Below are 18,917 nucleotides of genomic sequence, written 5' to 3'. Positions count from 1 at the left end.
CTGGGACGAGGGCCAGCCCTTTCTAGCGCACACCTCTGGCTGCCAGGCAGGAGGCAACCGAGGCTTTGGGCTGGAGCTCGCGCCATCGCCGACCTCTGCAGCACCAGGCCCTGGGCCACGCCGCTCCCTCTGCCGCCCTCCCTGGTACCTCTGAGGTGCCTCCTCACCAGCGCAGATGGGAAGAGGAGAGGAATATGAATTTTCCTTTCAGCTCTTCTTTTACTGGCAGGGCTCTTTCAAGTGTCCCTCTGGTCACGGCGGGGACCCCAGCGGTGCGCAGCTCCATGTCCCCCTTTGGTGCTCAGAGGAAACCCAGGCAGTTGCCTTGGCTGTGTGGTCACGGACACTGGCACATATGCAGCATTTGGGAATATGGTTTATAAGTAGCATGAAGGAAATATTAAAGCGTGTTTTCAAAATGGCAGCTGACTAGATTTTAATCTGCATTTTCCACACATTCTCCAAATACCCTGTAAAGGCTGCCTTCACTTAACGTGCATAGGCGCAGTTATTTGAATAGCTGTCATTCACTGAATAATGTGAACATATGAGTCTCTTCTTAAACAAATGCACAGGAAATTGAGTTTCTATCACGTAGGACATTTAAAATTCTTGAGAAACGATTACAAATGGTATTATAACGTCTCTGGTATAATATGTGGTCCTTCCACAGTCATTGAAGCCTATTTTTACTTATTACGGATTTGGGATGTGACCATTGACACACTCTGGTTTGCTTTTTGTTACTGTGACTTTTAGCCAGAAGAAAATGTGCTACTGTCTTGTAATTGAAAAAAAAAAAAAAATGCCAGGGTTCCTACATGAAAAGGCACTGAAAATAGTTGTTCTTGCAGGCAATGGATTGGAAAGTTCTAGTCAAGACGGATTTTTTTTGGCATCCATAAATACCTTATGAATTCATAAATGCTGACAATTTTTAGACTTCACTGAGATTACAGGAATATGAGATATGAGGTGATGCCACACAGTTGCCTTGTACGCACATCATCTGCTGGAACAGTGAGGTTTGCCCTGGAGGTATTGTCACTGGCCCAGGCTGACCTTAGGTGGCCATGGCTGCTCCCTGGGAGCTGGCCAGGTGTCACTTCTGACAGCTTCTCAAAACCTTTCCATCTAATGGGAGACAAGGCTGAAGGAAGGAAAATCTCTTTATGACATGCAGTGGTATGAGATAGCATTATGCTAGGAATACAATGTGGCTTGGGAATACAAAACGTTAGCTATTTAGACAAGGTTACAGAAGTAATGACTACAGTTAAAAAAAAAAAAATCTGTATTTCCATAAATGTATAAAACAGCGCAGTTTAAATACAAATTAAGATCTGTTTGCTGACTGTGATTGTACTATTATTTATGTTGAACAGAAAGACATCATTAACAATCTAGGAACAGATCCACCCAGAGCAAAATTGTGCGTACTTATAATAAGATTAACAAAATATCAGTTTACTCACAAATTAACATTACATAATAGAATGTGTTCATACAGTCTTCCGGGAGTGATGTTAACATTCATCTTATACAGTAATACAAAATGGGTCAGCTATAGTCATCATACAGATATAGTATTTATTGTCTACCTTGCTCTAAATCCTGTATTTTCCCGTAGTCTTGTCCTGCTAGAGACACCAGTGCAAAAGAGCAAAGCTGCCCCCCGGCAAAGAAAAAAGCTGTGTCACAGTATGGAATTCATGCAGAATGATGAAAACTGCTTGTAACAGAAGATAGACTGCAGGCCACTTAAACAGTATCACAGAAAGCTGTATTTAGAAAGAAGAAAATGCTTCATACAGAAAAGGATGCAGATCCAGGTGTTGTGTGACTGACACTACACAGAGTCATCTGCTGGCAGTGACAGTGAGAAGAAAATTGCTTTGCAAAATGTACTTGAGGATGCATATGTGAATAGCACATTTGCTTTCAGGAGAAAGGAATAGATACTGAAACAGGAGATACGGTTTAAAAGTTATGACAGAAAAATCATCAATACACATAGTGAAATTTCATCCATTTGGCAAAATCACTAGCAGCATATTGATAAGATTTCATTTTGTTTATGGCTGTGACTTGAGAACAGTCTGCAGCTGTGTAAAAAGCTGCCAGAAAGATGAAGGGAACAATTTCCACAAGGTAGAAGGCAAGCAACAGACTTAAATTAGTTCAAGGAAAAGTATGGAAAACTTTCTGACAGTAAGGAGCAGAGAAAAAGATTGCTTGGGGAAGAATGTGCAGCCACTATACCAAGTATTTTTAAGAAGAAGTTTAAAAAATATCTGCCAGGAGCAGAAAGCCGGAACTGGGGAAGGATGGATGAGGAGAGGTCCATTCCAGTCCTATGATTCTATTATCATTTTTACACTGAAAATAATCGTTTTAGTGAAAACAGCTATATAATTATGAGTCTAATGTCCACAGTAGCAAATGCACAATGTTTATGTGCACCACTAGGTGACTGGAGGTCACGACTGGCCACTGCTGTTGAACCATTTCTGTGACTGTGACAAAGGAGAATTTGGATCACCGCTGAATACAAACGCATACCACACGGACTGATAGCTCAGGCACGCTAGACGGCTGCAAAATTTGAACGTGCTTCCCATGGCTTGCAGATTCTGGAGCAGCACCACTGACTCTAAAACCTCAGTGGGCATCTCACACTATTAATGAAATGTTACTTGAAACTTGAGACAGTGAAAAGCCAGGACAAGATAGCAACTGAGCTATTCAGTCACCAGCATGTCCCACTATGTCAATGGGAATCTGTACCAGAAAGATGGAGAGACACTGAATTTCACTTTTTAAAAGGAATACAGGTTTAAGCAATTTTTTCAGCTCAATAGGAAACCGTGCAACTACTGGACAGCCAAATGTCATCATTAATAGAAGCAAACACCGTTCTGCAGGAAAAGCTGCCATTATGATCAACGGGTCATTCTCTTATTGAAGGTACAGGATCAGGTCTTAAGTCACAGCCATAGAAGAGAAAAATATTACTTTAATCATGCTTTAGATACACAAAAAGCTACACAGAGAGGTTTTCACCCAGATAGCTGACAGAATGTTTCAATTTCTGCTCTACTACTGTAATACAAAAAACCACAGTGATTCAGTGAAGCAATACTTTTACTAAATAATTAAGTGTCTGGGCTCCTCATTTAGAGGAGCTAAAGACATTAGGCAACAAGTCACTTCACCCCACTGCATGGAGAAGCTCCCAAGTGTTTTTGCATTTTCCAAATGCTGAACAGATTTAGCTCGCCATCTATTCTTTATGTAACAGATCACTTCTGGAAGAGGAGACCAACCTCTTCTGGATGGCGGAAATCAATGGTGCATCTGCCAGCCTGTAGAGAAATCCTTTTGGGGAGCAGTGTTTTCCCTTGCCTGAGTTGAACCCAAGCTCTCTCACAGAGACTTAACAGGGTCAGATTAATTCTATATATAGCTGGTTCAGGGGAAACACAGTATTTGTTTTGTCTGCTATGGGATAATGAACCGGGCGTTTTCTCAGCTGGCATTTTGCATCCTCCAGAGAAGAAGGAATTCCCATGAGCTGACAGCTACACAGTTGTTGGGAGACAAAGCTGTCAAAGGCTGATTCTTTAAAAGTCAGCTTTGGCAGCATTGTTGCCATGACACATGGCACCAAAGAGCCTGGACAACACGCAGAGGCGCAGGACATTCCTCACATTTATAGTCTTCCCACGTGTTTTGTTACAATAGGTTGCACTAGTACAACCAGGGTCAACTTTTGGATTCACTTGGCTGAACAAACAGATCACTGGGGAGAGAGCTGCAGGACTATTTACCTCCTGTGCTCCTATGTCCTTGCCTTCACCATGTCTTACACCCACTTCTGCCCTTCTTTCTCTGCAGGGGAAAAGTTACTTGTTGAATTTTTAAAAAAACATGGGTTAGATACCACGGGTTCAGATGACCACAACTGAAAAACGAGATTAGTACTCTGGACATTTATGTTGAATTACAATAGCTGACATCTCTCTTACAGAAAAGAATAGAAAGACACCGTTTGTTTTTCTGATAGACATACTTCCCAGAAATATACCAGGAATACTACACCAGCCAGGAGAGAAAAAGGAAACAGGGCTAGGATAAGTGCTTTGTAAATTGTTCTTGTTGTGGCTGCCCTGGGAAGAATAAATAAGACTTTTCCAGCTATCAGACAGCATTTTTAGTAAAGTATGATATGTTATCAGCTTGGCAAGAAAGCGTCAGCTCCAGCAGTTGAAGGGGGATATCTCATGCACTTGCACAGCTATTGTTCAGTGGGGCTCATGAATCCAAAACCTGCTGCTGTGAGATGCTGCAGGTGTCCCCGTGGGCAGCACAAAAAGGCTGCCTGTGGGAAGGGTGGGATGAATTCTTTGGTGTCAGTTTGGGCTGAAATAGAGTTAATATTCCTTTTCAGGGATTAGATGAGTGCTGTGTTTTGGATTTAGCTTTGGGTTTGGTATGGGAAAAAATGCTGATAGCACACTGGTGTTTTCAGCTGCTACCGAGACTTCAAGGACTCTCTGACTCTCCATGTCCTGCCCGTGCGCAAGGGCACAGGGAGCAGGGAGGGAGCACAGCCACAGCACCTGACCCTAACTGGCCAGTGAAATATTCCATATCATGGAACATCATGCTCACTATATACAGGAGGGATGGTTGGGAAGGAGCTCTCTCTCTCTCTCTCTCTCGCTTCCGGGATTGCGATTGCGGGATCTTGGTATCTCGGGGTCGCTGGCCGGGAACGGGCTGGGGATTGGTTAGTGGGTGGTGAGCAATTACGCTGTACATTGCCTGTTTATATATTTCTTTCTGTTTTCCCCCTATCATCGTTATTGTTTTCATTTTATTGCCATTATTAAACTGTTCTTATCTCAGCCTGCGAGTCTCCCTTCACCCCTCTACTTCCCTCCCCCATTCCCAGGCGGGGAGGGGGAAGGGAGGGTGATTAGCTGCGGGGGTTGGTTGCCGATCAGGCCCAAACCACAACATTTGGTAAATCATGGCTGCTAATGTGGGCTGCACTGATATAAGAGGAATAATGTCCGTGCTGTTTTTTTTCTCCCCTTCAAGTCTTCCACCAAAAGTATACCTTTATTCCCTAAAAAAGCAAAAGCTTAAAAATGCTGATTGAGGCAGGTTAACGTTTTCCAAAGGACCCAAGCCCTTGGCAATGTAAATTCAGTTGCTTTTTAATGTTTATCCTAACTTTCCATTTACCTTTTCTATGGAGCCAGCTGACCAGTTGGCAGCACCCCGCAGGTGTAGCAGGCTGTCCTTCCCTTTCATTGCCTGAAAAGCCCTTGCAAGCTCAGCAGTAAGATGCAATGACATTTGGCTGTAGCATTTCTCGCTTTTCTTAGTTTGCTGTCCCATTCCTTCCAGGAGCCAGCTGCATGAGAATGAATTCCCAGCCTTGCTTATTGCATCTTTTGCCTTGATTTGTACATGCTTGGTGCATTTGTGGTGTTGGCTTGGTCAATAACTTGCAATGCAACTATGAAACTGCATGTTCACGACAAACTTGTTAAAGTGGAATTAGCTTTTGTATCCACAAGAAAGAGAATATGGAGAGAGAGAGAGAGATATACACACATCTATATGTGTACGTGTATGCACACGAGTTAACAACTCTGTGACTTCCCTTGCGTGCCTGCAAAGGGCAAGCAGTTCTTTTGCCAGCTTCATTGGCACAAATCTTTGTGCTAAACAGCCAGATAAATACATCACAAATCAAGATAAGAATGTGAAAGATTTCCAATAGGCTTTTTTAGTGAGTTTATTAATATGCTGTCCTAAGTGTCAGAGTTAAGAAGCTATAAAACATTGAAAGATACGTAGATTAGCTGCAGTATTAATGTATCCAGGCTGGTGGCAATAACTCTTGCTGTAGCTCATCACAGAATAGATGTGAAATGATCTTTTCTTCTTCAAAGGGAAATGTTCAATAGCTGTTTTCCCCTCCATAGGGGAACAACGGGTAGGTACTTCCACAGGAAGCAGGTAGTATTCAGGGAGTGACACTGGTTGGAAGGCTTGAGGAGGCAGCAGGTGATCAGTTTGTTCCTTTTGAATTTGTGCTGCTTCTTATCACTTAACCTAGAGGTTTCTGGATGCCCCTAACTCACCAGCTGAAAAAGAATGGAGAAATGGAGCAGTTAAGGTTCAGTTCAGAAGGAGACAGAACTCCTACTCCCCACAGTTGCCCTCACAAGTAGTACCACCACACACGATGGGGACTGGAGGCAGCACAGAGAGCACTGCCTTCAGCAGAAAAACCAGCAGGAGATGAGGCACCCTTGATACCACTTAACATTTGATTCTGAGTGAGTGATGAGCTGAAGCATCTGTGGGACTTCAAGGTCAGTTTTCTGAATGTCAATAAGAAGATCAGAGCCTATCTCTGGGTATTCGGTGTTAGGATCATGTACACCTGTAGACCAAAAACTTCCTGATGTCCAGTTCAAACCTCTCAAGGCACAACTTCTGCCTGATTTATCCTCTGCATCTATTGAGAATTTGCCTCCATTGTGTTTGTAACTGCCTTTCAAGTACCCACAGGTTGCTATCAGTTCCTCCTTAGCCTTCTCTTTTCCAAATCAAACAAGCCTAGCTCCCTAAATCTCCTCTTCCATGTCACATGCTTCAGATTCTTAAATTACCTTGGTATTCCTCTGAAAGGCAATCTCCAGTTTCTCAATCTCTCTCTTGACTGGGGAACCCCAGACTGGACACAGTATTCCAGGTATGGCCTCACCAGTATCAAGTAGAGGGGGATAGTAATTTCTCTGTTTGCTGGCCATGGTCCTCCTAGTGCAGCCATACTATTTGGAGACTGTGAACCTGGAGCCCACAGTAACACTCAGATCCTTTTCAGGAGGGCTTTTGGTCCATTGGTTCCTATTTTGTACAGGTCCACCCATTTGCAAATCTCTGCAGTTCTCCTTGTCAACCTTCATGAAGTTGCTGTTAGCCCAGTGCTCAGGTTTCAGAGAGTCAGAATTCTCCCACAGATCAGCACAACTCAAAATGAAGATTTCCACCTCAGCATATTCCAAACACAGAGAGCAAAAATGTAGATCAAACTGAATTCCTGATGTTAAAAAAACCAGCAACCTTCTATACATAATACAAACCCTCCTATCCTTTCACTTGATTAGTGGGAATTCTACCAAAAAATCAGCTCCTCCCATTAAGTTCTATGGAAATCACACATCTCTATTCAGCTGCAGGGAACTATGCCTAGTTACGCCAGTAAAAGATCTCACTCACCTCTTTCTGTGCTGTCTTCAAACTGACAGTTACAACTTTTTTTTTCCCAAAAAAATCCTGAGGACTTGTGATGACCTGTAAATTACTATTTGTTATGTGCTGCAGATGTTCTGCACTGATGCTCACACTTCTGTCTGATCTGTTGCTATTTGAAAATCTCTATCCTGCTACATTTGATAGCAACTTAATATTTTGTGGAAATCCAACCACTTTAATTTTAGGTAGACATACAAACACTGCCAGCCACATTACTGGGAAAGAATGAATGCTGTCTTAATAAACTGCTAAGAGAAGTCAGTTGACATAGTGAATATGCTTGCCAATAGCTCTGCTGACCATGTAAATTCAGTTCTGTTTGAAATGTGTTTGTGAAATCAAGTGAAGAGGACCAGTTATGCTTTTCACAATATAACTGCAAAGACAAAATCAGCACTGAACGCAGATAGCTCTCATATTGATTTCTCTGAAAGCAGTAACAGGAAAGTATATTTCATGCATTTTGGCAGTTCTACTTCTTACTGCTATAAATACATATAGACTACTGCCTCAAAATGCTCATATTCTTATTCCATTCCGGACCAGAGAAGAAATACCATATGGTAATGAGCACAGGAAGTGGGGATGGTAGAAATTTTATTGTGCATCTAGATAAAATATAATTATTTAATGATTACGGTCATAGTTTTACGGGATAGACAGATCTAAAGTATAATTCTCTGCACTTTAACAGATGTGTTAATGGCAGGAATGGAACTATATACTTATTTATTCTTTTCAGTTAGAAGTAATTTAAAACAACTTTTTTAATAGCAGAGGGAAAAGCATTCTTTTATTTATTTTTCACAAGAGAAAGCAATATTTTTAAAGATAACTACTGGTTTCAGACACTTTCACTTCTGGGTACTCTTCTTTCAAGGCCTGAAAGTCAAAGGTTTGGGGAAGCACCTCGGAAAAAGCAACATGTGAAGTATCCTAAGTAGGGCACACCATGAGTCATTTCTCAAAATCTTTCCAGAAACAGTGAAGATGACAAGACAGTGTCATGTGGGAAGTATTCTGTTACAAATGGTAGAACTGCTCTGCATATAAAATGAGACTATAATCCAACACTGCATAACAAAGGGGATATATCAATGGCTGCTGTATTTTAACAGCTGTCTGAGGTACCAGATGACTTTTGCTACATATATTGTCATCTCCTGATTAGAAAGGGAGATATATATATACACACACACAAAAGTTACACAGCAGTGACATCATGATTTAAAAATACTCTAATAGCACAAGATGGAATTCAAGATCTAACCAACCAACAGAAAATTTATAATTTTCCTATTTTAAATTTGGCAAGTATGAATCTAAAACTTGCCTTTTTTATCTCTACTATCTTGTCCACATATAAGGTTTGCTTTCCTCTACATGCTATTTTAATGGGATTAGTTATCAAAATCAACAGGAAATAAATCACTGTTTCCAAGAGGGCCTGTTTGAATTTGGATTTTTTTTTTTTCCTACTGCATCAAGTTAAATCTTTCTTAACCAAAGACAAACAAAAAAATCGAGATATAACTAGACAATGACCAAATTAATCCATGTTAGGCATTTATTTCCTGGTAAGTCAGAAAAAGCTGGTTTTAAAAGATAAAAATGATTAGAAAATATTACTGTTATATGATTACTTTTTAGACATTAGTCAAGAACTGCTTTCATTTTAATTTATAAGCCATCACTTAACTTTATCACACTCAATATATAGATACCTGAAGATCGATTTCACCCTATTATTGCTGTCAGTGCAGGGTCATTCTAGTAAAGTGACTCCAGATCAAAACATGAGCAAAAGGAAAACCAGCCCTGTATGCACTTATGTTTCTTCCTATTTGGTGTATGAATAATTTTTCTGGAATTGGGTACATCTATCAAATTTTACTACTGACCATTGACTATTTATTACTTTTACTGTATACTGTCCAATGCCCCTGGGGCACTATATGATGGAACTTCCTACATGAGTAAGTTGCATCTGCTGAATACTACCATCTGACTAATTATCCATTTCTCATCAGAACAGAATTCATTATTCTAACCTTTTATTTTCTTTTAATTTCAGAAAACCATACACACATGTCTACCCTGTGCAGGCATACCAATCTCCATTACATGCACAAAGTTAGAATGATTAGTTGTATAAAATCTGTTCATGCCTAATGATGCTATTTGCATATTGTAAATTGCAGCAAGCCTGTTTTTTTTGATAGCTTTGCAATGGTAATTCTACCTCCTCTTTCTCCTCAAACTTTTTCCCCAAAATACCACTTTTTTTTTTTTTTTTTCCTAATTAAATTGCTACACTTTGTGTCTACATATGAGTTTCCTCATTGTATCTATGTTTCAAGATCATGACCTGCAGCAGCTATGTGCTCTTGGAACAATGAAACTGTCAACAACAGGGCAAAAATGTGGCATTTAGCCCATGAAATTTGGAAGCCACCCCCAAAAGAGATCATGTTGACCATGGACATCTGTGTCTTCAAAGTGAAATGCAAAATCCACTTCTTTGATCTAGTCCTCTGCTCAGTAACACCACATTTATAAACAAACATGCATCATATAAAATAAACATTGCTTTGCTCCTGTTGAGCAGAGAGAAAATAAGGCTCCTTCTGTGCCCATTTTATTTTGGGGAGGCAACTGGACACTACAGCAAAGAGACGCTTTATGTAAGGACCTAGAGATGTGGAGATTTTCCAAAACTAACAGTACATTGTGCACTGATATGTGGTAAATGAGGCAGTTTTTACCATTAACGCCTTGCAATTCTAGCCACACATTCAACTGAGCCCCCACCTGAAATCTGCTGATGAAAGCAGCTTTAGCTTGAGCACAGCAGTGACAGGGAATGAAGATACACATCAGGCTGATGAGCACTAAGAAGTAAATTGTTTGCCCAGATGGAAATCAATAGCTTGCTTCACTCTCTTCATTCTTTGGCAAGATCAGGAGCTTTGGATGGCAATTAAAGCTTACCCAGCTGCCAAGTGTCCTAATTACACACATAAGAAATTCCACATTTCACCTTCTACCTGAAACATCCCTTGCGCCACATTCATTAAGCTCATTACAGTCGGGCCTCCTGCTGTTGTTAGCAGTGATGTATTTTTTTTAACAAAAATACCCCAAATCCTTACTTGCACCTGGCTCCACCAGTGAGCTTTCCCCCCAAAGCCCCACAGGTGCTCCACGACGGCCACCAGTCCCTGTGCCGCACAGGGATTTTTCACAAGACCCTTCCAGGCAGCATCTTCCCCCTTTCTCTCCATTTTCACCTCCCATTGAATTTGGCAGCCCACTCTCCCCTGCCAAGGGTATTTTCCAGTAATTGCTACCTTCCCGCCTACTCATTCATCAACCACTTGTTTCTTTTGCTCGCACCCAACTTCCCCGCGTCCCCTCCGGCCCGCACCCTGCCCGCTCCGGCTCTGCGCTGCCAGCCACGTTCGGAGCGGCTTTCTCAGACAGCGAGGAGCAGGACAGCCCGTGGCCAAGGAGCAAAGCTGATTAGCTGCGTGGGGGATCGTGCTCGCCAAGCCCCCACGGGTGCTGCCTCTGAACGCTCCCCTGCACGGGCAGGAAAGCGGCCGTCGAGGTGGGCACTGCTGCGTACGCCACTGAGCGCATTCAAAACAGAGCGGAGAGCAGTTTCATTCTGACATCCGTGGACTTGTCTGATTCTCTTGGAAATGAAACCCTATCTTACCTGTATTTTGTCATTACATTCTTCATCCATCCTTTGTGAACTGAAGCAGGAGTCGTTTCTAAGAAAAAAAGAGCAGATTTTACTTCCTTGGTAAGGAACAATGTAGCAAAAATTTCTCATAGAACTGTATAATCTCTTTCATTTTCCTGGCACATTTTTGGTGCTGCATAAATAAAAGTAACTAATGGACAGCTGAACTTGAGCAGTGCAAACAGTTTCCAGGAACTGCTCCTAACTGCCCTTGACCAAAATACGTGTTTTCTTCAGAAGCCTTCAATAATTCAGGTCTGAATCTAATGCAATTAGTGAAGCTGTGCAAAGCATACTGAAGAAAAAAGCCACTAAAAGCTCAGGCCTCTTATTTTATCATCATGATTATCACTTTATTATGAATTAAATTCGGAAAACCCATTAAGTACCTGTGGATCCAAGAACAAGGGCTCTAAAAAGCTCTAAAAAGACAAAGGTAAAATAGCATCCCACTTAGCCCGACAGCTCAAGACCACAATGCCCAAAACAGTGTGCTGTATAAATCACCCTGTATTTGCACAAAATGGTTAATTATCTTAATCAAGCCACAAGATTAGCTGAACAGCTTTCAACTATATTCACCAAAGAGCAAATAAGCTATGGGATACACCAAGGGAAAAAGAAAGAGTGAGAGGGAATCGTCATTCCCCTTGAGCCATCTGTAACCTTCCAATTTACATGTGAACTTCTAAGGAGGAAGAAGGTTGAAAAGAGTATTATGAACATTAAAGAGTATTAACTTGTGTTGTGCTTTTTTTTTGGTTCCTTTAACAGCTCTTTGATTCTCATTTAACCTCAGCCTTTGCTGCACTGCTCTGGAAGGGCAGAGAGGCCTTACAGGCAAGTGTCAATGAATTTACACTGCCAGAAAAGCACAACGGTGCCTTAGAGCTAATGAAAATGATGGCCATTATCAGAGAAAGAAAAAATACTGAACAGCCAGTACTGTCATTAATACCAAGAAATAGTTAAAAATTTCATTTCATCTCAATGCATTACAGTTCACCAATAAGTGCCATATACATTCTCTTTTAATACAAATAATTCATATGCACATAAACTATGGCAAATAAAGCCTGATGGGAATTCTCCTTCAGGGAGAAAAAGACCATCTGTCCTTCATCAGCCAGGCACAAAAGGGTTGCCTTGCTATTTTATAAAAGCTGCCAGTCAATTCTAGGTGTGGGATCATCTATCACAATAGGCAACGTGCCATCTCCCACACTGGTGAAGTGCTGTGTAATTTGCAGCACTGTGAACATGGTTTGTAATTATATTTGATAGGGCCACAGGATGCAAATTACATAGTTTTTACATTTAGCTGCTACCGCAAGCTCTTGCCTGGCATTAGCTCCTAGGGGTTTTCAGTAGGAATAAGGAGAAAGAGGGGGAAAAAAGACATGTTCTGAACTTTTCATGAGACTTTATTTTCTAAAAAGAGTTTTAGGAAAAAAAAAAATCCATGTGGGACTGGCTTCTTCTTCTTCTTCTTCTTCTTCTTATCATTATTATCATTATTATCATTATTATCATTATTATCATTATTGTTTTGTTGTCAGTTCAGTTGGACAACATCCCACTTGGACTAGCAAGAGAAGAAAAAAGACACAATTTTAAATGTTCTTTTTCTTTTTTCCTTTTTTTTTAAATCCAAGGCTGGCAGTATCTGTATAGGTATGTCACAGCAAGACCAATTTTATTCTCCTATTTGCAATGATTTGTAAGCACAGCTGTCAGGTAATATTCTGGTCTGGAAACCAGCTCCATACAAATGATAGCTTATAACCTGTTCTGTACGTGTTGGGTACAATACTTGGACATACTTGCTGACTATCATGACAGATATTCTCCAGGACACAAAGCAAGAAGGCCCCTTCTGCAGGGACCTTAACGATGGAATCTGAGGAGACAGATCTTAATCACAGCACATGAGCACATACTCCGTGATTCCCTGGGATTTACGGTCATTAAGGAACCGGAGGTTGAAACGGCGGCACAGCAAGGCCATCCTCGAACACTGATCCCAGGGAAATGCTGGATGATTGAAGATTAGCAACTATTTAATCCATTTTGGCCTGGAAAGAATTTAAGAAGAATGAGAAGCTTGAATCAAAACTTGAGTAAGCCTGAAGCTATTCTGACATGTTTGTGAACTAAATTCCCTCCCAACACTTTTCTATTATTTCTGTTCTTGGATCATCATTCTTTGCATGCTGGGAGCAACAATGCCTTTTATTGTAGCCTGCCCCATTTTCCTCTTGCACACAAAGGGAAAGCTCCCTCGGTGAATGCCAGAGGCAAATACTGCTTTCTCAAAAAGTTACATGGAGAAGTATGCTATGGCTTTTGTTTGCATACTGTAATCTTCAGTCGCACTGAGAGCAGGCTGAGTCATTCATAAATATGGCCTTTGGACTTTAAAGGTCAGCTATGCTTTTCATAATAAAAACCTGTTAACACAGAATCATCCTGGCAAACCCAAACATCAGTTTTAAGTAATGTATCACAAATGACCCACCATGATAAACACTCCACCCATAAACTGCTACTCTGCAGCCTGCATCAAGCAATACAAAACCAGAAAAAAGTGATGGAGATAAAAAGGTCTTAGAAAGGTCTAGGAAAATCTGTGATGTTTTTCACATACCATAGCTCAGTGAAGAAGTTTACAGAAGTGCCTGACACAGCTGAATATGTGAATATGTAGACTTCTGAAACAGGAGGCCAGCTTTGGAAAGAAGCAGCGACGTGCAAAGGATCAGCTCATGAATGAGAAGCCTTGCAGTGAAAAGACAAGGGCCAGTTGTAAATAAGAGAATAACATTTGAGACAGAGAAGAGAAGCACGAGCTATTTTCCAAACATAATGAAAAATTCAAACTCTTTCAGGGGCTTAAGGGTATTTAAATGGAAATGCACTTCCTTCACTCAACCCAGAATCAAGAACTGCTTAGAAATTGTTGAATTATTTTCTGTTGAGTAATCATAACTTTTGAGCATCCAGAGTAGTCTCTGACAAAGACCTGTGAGCACGGTGTCTGGGTGTGCATAGGATCGTCGCCTATTAAATAAAGTGGATGTCTATTCTAAATAATGTAGCACCTTCACAGCTGGGTTTTGTGTGCATCCATCTGGTTGAGACCAATTCCCTTACACATGTGCCCAAACCCCAGCACTCACTGTAAACTTGTTATTTTTATGAAAATAAGTTAGAAATACGTAGAAAGAGTAGCATGGGGTTGCTTCCGTATGAGAGCCATAGTATATTTTAAAATTTATGACTGGATTTGGAGCTGATGAAAGGCTAGAGGTTGACAGACAGAAACCGAAGTCTGCTAAGCTCACACGAGCGGCAGCAGGAAGCAGCTGTGCCCACCCCTCATGCCGTGCTTGGGCCCCAGCCCCAGCCACCTCCCCGACGGCCTCGTCCCTCCCCAGCCAGGCCCCAGCTCAGTGTCAATTGTCACGGAGTTGTCTGTGTCCTGGAGGGTTTCCCACTGAGGTGGCAGGAGTGAGAGTAGGTAGGCAACGCTGAGCTGCGCAGAGCACTCACGTACGACGGACTGAATCCTCACCTTCCTCCTAAGCCCCTTCCACCCACCCCATTCGTGTCAGCACTGCCACCACCTCTCCTTCCACTCAGATAACTTTGGAGGACTCCATTTCCTTACCCCTTCTGTCCTCCCAAAATGTGTCTAAGTGTTGATATTTCTTTCTTTAGAACTCCATTGAGAAGTCCGGGCTGACCTGGCCGTGACTGCAGCATGGTGTCCTTTCAGCCACCCTGCCACTCAGCCATTCCACCGCACTGGCTTATAATGTTGCTTTTGAAGTTGCCCAACCCTGGGATACCTCAAAACTGTAGCTCCTTATGGTCCTTTATCAGGTTTGGGCTTCTTAGAGCAAGCCCAAAGCTGGTGAGAGCCACTCTAGATCTCTCTGGTCTCAGTATAAAAGTTTTAACCATCTGCAGATCTACTCTTTGCTCCTCCTTTGAAAATCCAGCCCTGGTCTCATCAGACTCTAATACCATCTCTTATACACACATCCCTGGTGCTCCTTTCAGGCTCACCCAGACTGATGTTTTCTTCTGTTTCTTCTGCACCACCACTCCATAAGGAGTTTTGCTAATTCAGCTCAGCCTACCACATCTCGTCTTTTAAATCCCTCCTCAAACTCACTCTTGCCAGTCTGCTCACAACGCAAACAAAGTAATGCCCAATTATTTGCATTAGCTTCTCAAGAAGTTACATCACACTGCGATATAACTTAACCCATCTCCTGGGTACATGCTGGCAGGGCTGCCAAAGGAGCTGGCCGGGGGATGGAACAAGTTCCTGCACACGTGGGAAGGCTGAGGAGGAACAAAACACTTTCCCCAGCTGCCCTCCTCAGATGGTGGCCACCACAGTCCCCATCCAAAGCCAGGGCCCAGACACCAAAACTGCTATCTGTGGCTCTGGCCCCTGCTCTCTATCCCCACCTCTGTCAGAAACACTCAACTCTTAGTCTTGCTTAAATTTGGATTATTAAACACATATTTACTTGTGCTGATTAGGAACAACACTATTCCTATGCCCAGTTAATTCTGCAGAGCGTGATTAGCAGAATGTGTCATTTCAGCTGACTGACGCTTGGACCAACTTAAAAACACAAAGCTGGAAGCCTTCAAGTGAGCATGTGAAGATGGAAAATGAAACAAGAAATTATACACATTTTGAAATAGTCTACTGCAGATATCTAAATACTGAAATGCCTCACACCATACTGCTGCTCTGTTTCTACATCCAAAAAGGCACCAGAGCTATTGTCACGGTTTCTACATTTGGGAGCTCGTTAAAGTTTGCTCTCGTAACCTCTGCAGGTTATAAAAAGGCTTATCCATAGTGAAATGTGTATTTAATTTGTATTTAAATTCATTTTTGGAAACTAGACCCAGTCTTATTTTATACAGAGTGCAAAGGCTTATGGCTGACATTTTCCTAAGCTTCAAATTGTACTCCAATGAACCAAGATCTTATTTTAATTTGCTTATAAGGATTTCTGCCAGTAAGTGGCTGTAATGTGTTACTTTATTTGCAATTACTGTCTTGAAAAACAATGTATCAAATATAGCACTTACAGAGCCTGTTTTCTGGTATCGGAGCAGTAGTGAGGAGCTGTGCTGATGATGCCTGAATGCATTTATGAGACAAACTGTCACGAAGATGGAGAATGTGGGCAGAGGTACCAGCGGAAGGAAGGTGAGCGAGGCTGGGCGGGCAGAGGGCTCAGCGTCCGCGGCCACACCATCGGGTAGCTCTGGCTAGAGTTCTGTAAGACACGTATTGCCTCAGTAATGGAGAACAAGACGAGCATCCCAATCAGGCAACAAATGAGCTGAAAATGGAAAACAACAACTGGATACAAATAAAATCTATAAATGCATGCTGTAAAGCCAAGCAGAGAGGTACTCATACCATTCAGAGACCCAATCTAGTCAATCAGACCCAGACTAGAAACTCTTCTGAAGGCATAGGTGTGTCTATACTTCAACACACCAAAGAAAAAACTGATTTAGGGGATCACCTAAGTGTTTGTATCTTCAAGCAGTTTTTTTCACTTGCAAAGCAAGGATGATTGATAGCCTAAGGATATGTCATTCCCTGCAGAGAAAAACTGAGTGTAGGGAGAGTGGATGTTGTGGGTTCTTTCCCCTTTCTGCCTTGAGCCTGCGCAGCCCGCTGTGGGCAGGCTCAGGATATGAACCAGGGGAGACTTTCCTAGAACTGAGAAGGAAGGCGAGGATAAAATAAGACGTGAAAGAAAAACTTCAGGGACAGGGTGGGGCAGTGGGGGTATGTTTCAGATGCCAGTAGGAGAAGCGGGTTTAGGGATAGCTACCTTCTCCAGCGTTAATATCTCTGCAAGAATCTGACCTGAAACACAAAGTTCAGCATTGCACTAATGCGTTTTCTTGGTGTTTGGGTTTAGGGAGGAAAGAAGTTAAATCCATTTATGCAACAGAGACAAGGGCTTTAGCTGGGACAGCCTTCCCACCCCTCCTGCCCAGTGCCCAGGCAGTCACCTCACAGTTCAGTACACGTGCAGGTACAGGATGGAACTTGTTTTTAAAAGTCAGATGTCAAAAGGACACCTTTTTTTTAACTCCAAAAATGGAAAACTCCTTGTGCTGGAATCAAATAATTGAAAAGTTGCTGAAACAAGAGAGTAACAGTTAATCCTGCCCAAAGGGTAGATCTAAATTCTCCCTGGAAAGGCTACTGCATGTGGGATTATATATAGTGGTTAACCAAATATTCAAGGGACATTAGTAATTACCATAACATCCCACCACTTACTCTGTCAAATGCACAATTTATGAAACAAGCCCACAACTTCAAAAGGAATTTGTTTTCTTGAAAAATAGTTGGAAATACAGTTCCAACCCACAGTTTTTTCCCCAGTACCTTCCTGTCCCCACCTCAAAAAATGCCTGAAAGGCTTCTAGGTGTTTTGTGCAAATACCTTTCCCAGTGAAGTTTCCCCCAGTGCCGTTTGTTTCTAATGCATGGCGTGTCAGGGCACACAGCTCCTTCATTTCCCCGCTCTCCTGGCAGAGGTGTGCAATGGCTGCTCCCAACACCAGCCCCCAGGTGCAGAGCCCTCCTGCTGCCCCACGCACCCACCGCAGGGGATCCCCCATCAGCTTTCACACTCATCAGAGCATGGATGAGGGCTGCAAAGAAGGTGGCTGCACAGTGATCAACCTGTACACTGCTATTTCTTAAAATCTAAGACTGATAAAAAAATACACTACTAGAAGCAGAAATACACCTGGGAATTGTAGACAGGTGTCAGAGGCCAACAGTTCCCACCACTCTGCAGCACCAGCACCCTGGGCACCAGAGGTACACTGGGGAGCAGTTCACACTCCTCTTAGCTGCTTTTCTCCCGACTCGAAACAAGCTGCAGCCCCTGCCCCTGGGGAGCAGATCCGGCCCCCAGGAGGGCAGGCAGCTCATCCACTGGGAGCCAGCAGCTGTCAGTGGGAAACCTCCCAGACCTTACCATTCCATGCTGAGCTGAGTTAGGACCCTAAAAATAAGAGTGGCCTGATTCCAGCCCCTGTGCTCTTTGATCTGCCGGCCCTAACACTGCGGTGACCCACGGCTTCTGGAGCACTTTGACAGCCAGGTCGGTGGCCTGCCTGGGCTTGTTGTAACCTGTAGCCCCATCATTTCAGTGATGTGCCAATTGAAAGCTTACTCTTTAAATCTGATACGTGTTTTGGTCTTACCTATCCTCTAGGCACACCAAATGCTTTTAGGGACAAGAGACCTAATAACGTCATGTTTGTATAGCAGCACTTTGGTTCTGATGGGATTTATTTAAGACTGTGGAATATTTATAGTTAAATGGAACTGAGCAATGGAATAAAAATAGACTTCATAAATTAAGCATATGCTATTAACTGACTTGGTACCAGTAACCAAGAAAGAAGTGGTGCTTGGTAATGTAATTTTGCCTGATCAGCCTAGCTTAATAAACATGCTGAGCAGAACTTAACTTGTCTTCTGAGCTTGTGCTCACTGCTTTCACCAGGAGATGGAATGAGGTTCACAATCCCCGCCTTTCCCCAGCACAGGTGCAGAGCTAGCTGCTCCTCGCTGGCAGGACCGGACCTCGGCAGCACTGGAGGCAGGTCCTGCGCCCCGTCCCCGGGCACGCCAGCACCCACAGAGCCCTCCTGGGCACCCCCCCTCCGCCCCACTTCCCGCTTCATTCTGCCTCTGACCCCCATGGCTTTGCAGCTGAGCCTGCGTGGGCAGAGACTCATTACTAAG

General features: G+C 42.6%; 1 long non-coding RNA gene across 2 annotated transcripts in view; it reads right to left on the bottom strand.

Annotated features, from left to right (window-relative positions):
- Nucleotides 1–5,753: 5,753 nt before the first annotated feature.
- The window catches only part of LOC116963496, a 32,266-nt gene continuing 19,102 nt past the window's right edge, over nt 5,754–18,917 (bottom strand). The window contains exons 4-7 of one of the 2 annotated variants that reach the window (XR_004408204.2): nt 16,214–16,404; nt 13,740–13,870; nt 11,063–11,120; nt 5,754–6,164 (exon numbers count right to left, since the gene is read on the bottom strand). This is a non-coding gene — a long non-coding RNA (uncharacterized LOC116963496). The remainder of the gene's footprint in view (nt 6,165–11,062; nt 11,121–13,739; nt 13,871–16,213; nt 16,405–18,917) is intronic. The other variant, XR_004408205.2, reaches the window with a different exon arrangement.

Source organism: Tyto alba, unplaced genomic scaffold (assembly GCF_018691265.1).
Source record: "Tyto alba isolate M040663 unplaced genomic scaffold, T.alba_DEE_v4.0 Super-Scaffold_1000006, whole genome shotgun sequence".
Taxonomy (NCBI): Eukaryota; Metazoa; Chordata; class Aves; order Strigiformes; family Tytonidae; genus Tyto; species Tyto alba.
This window is presented reverse-complemented; position numbering and strand designations above follow the sequence as displayed.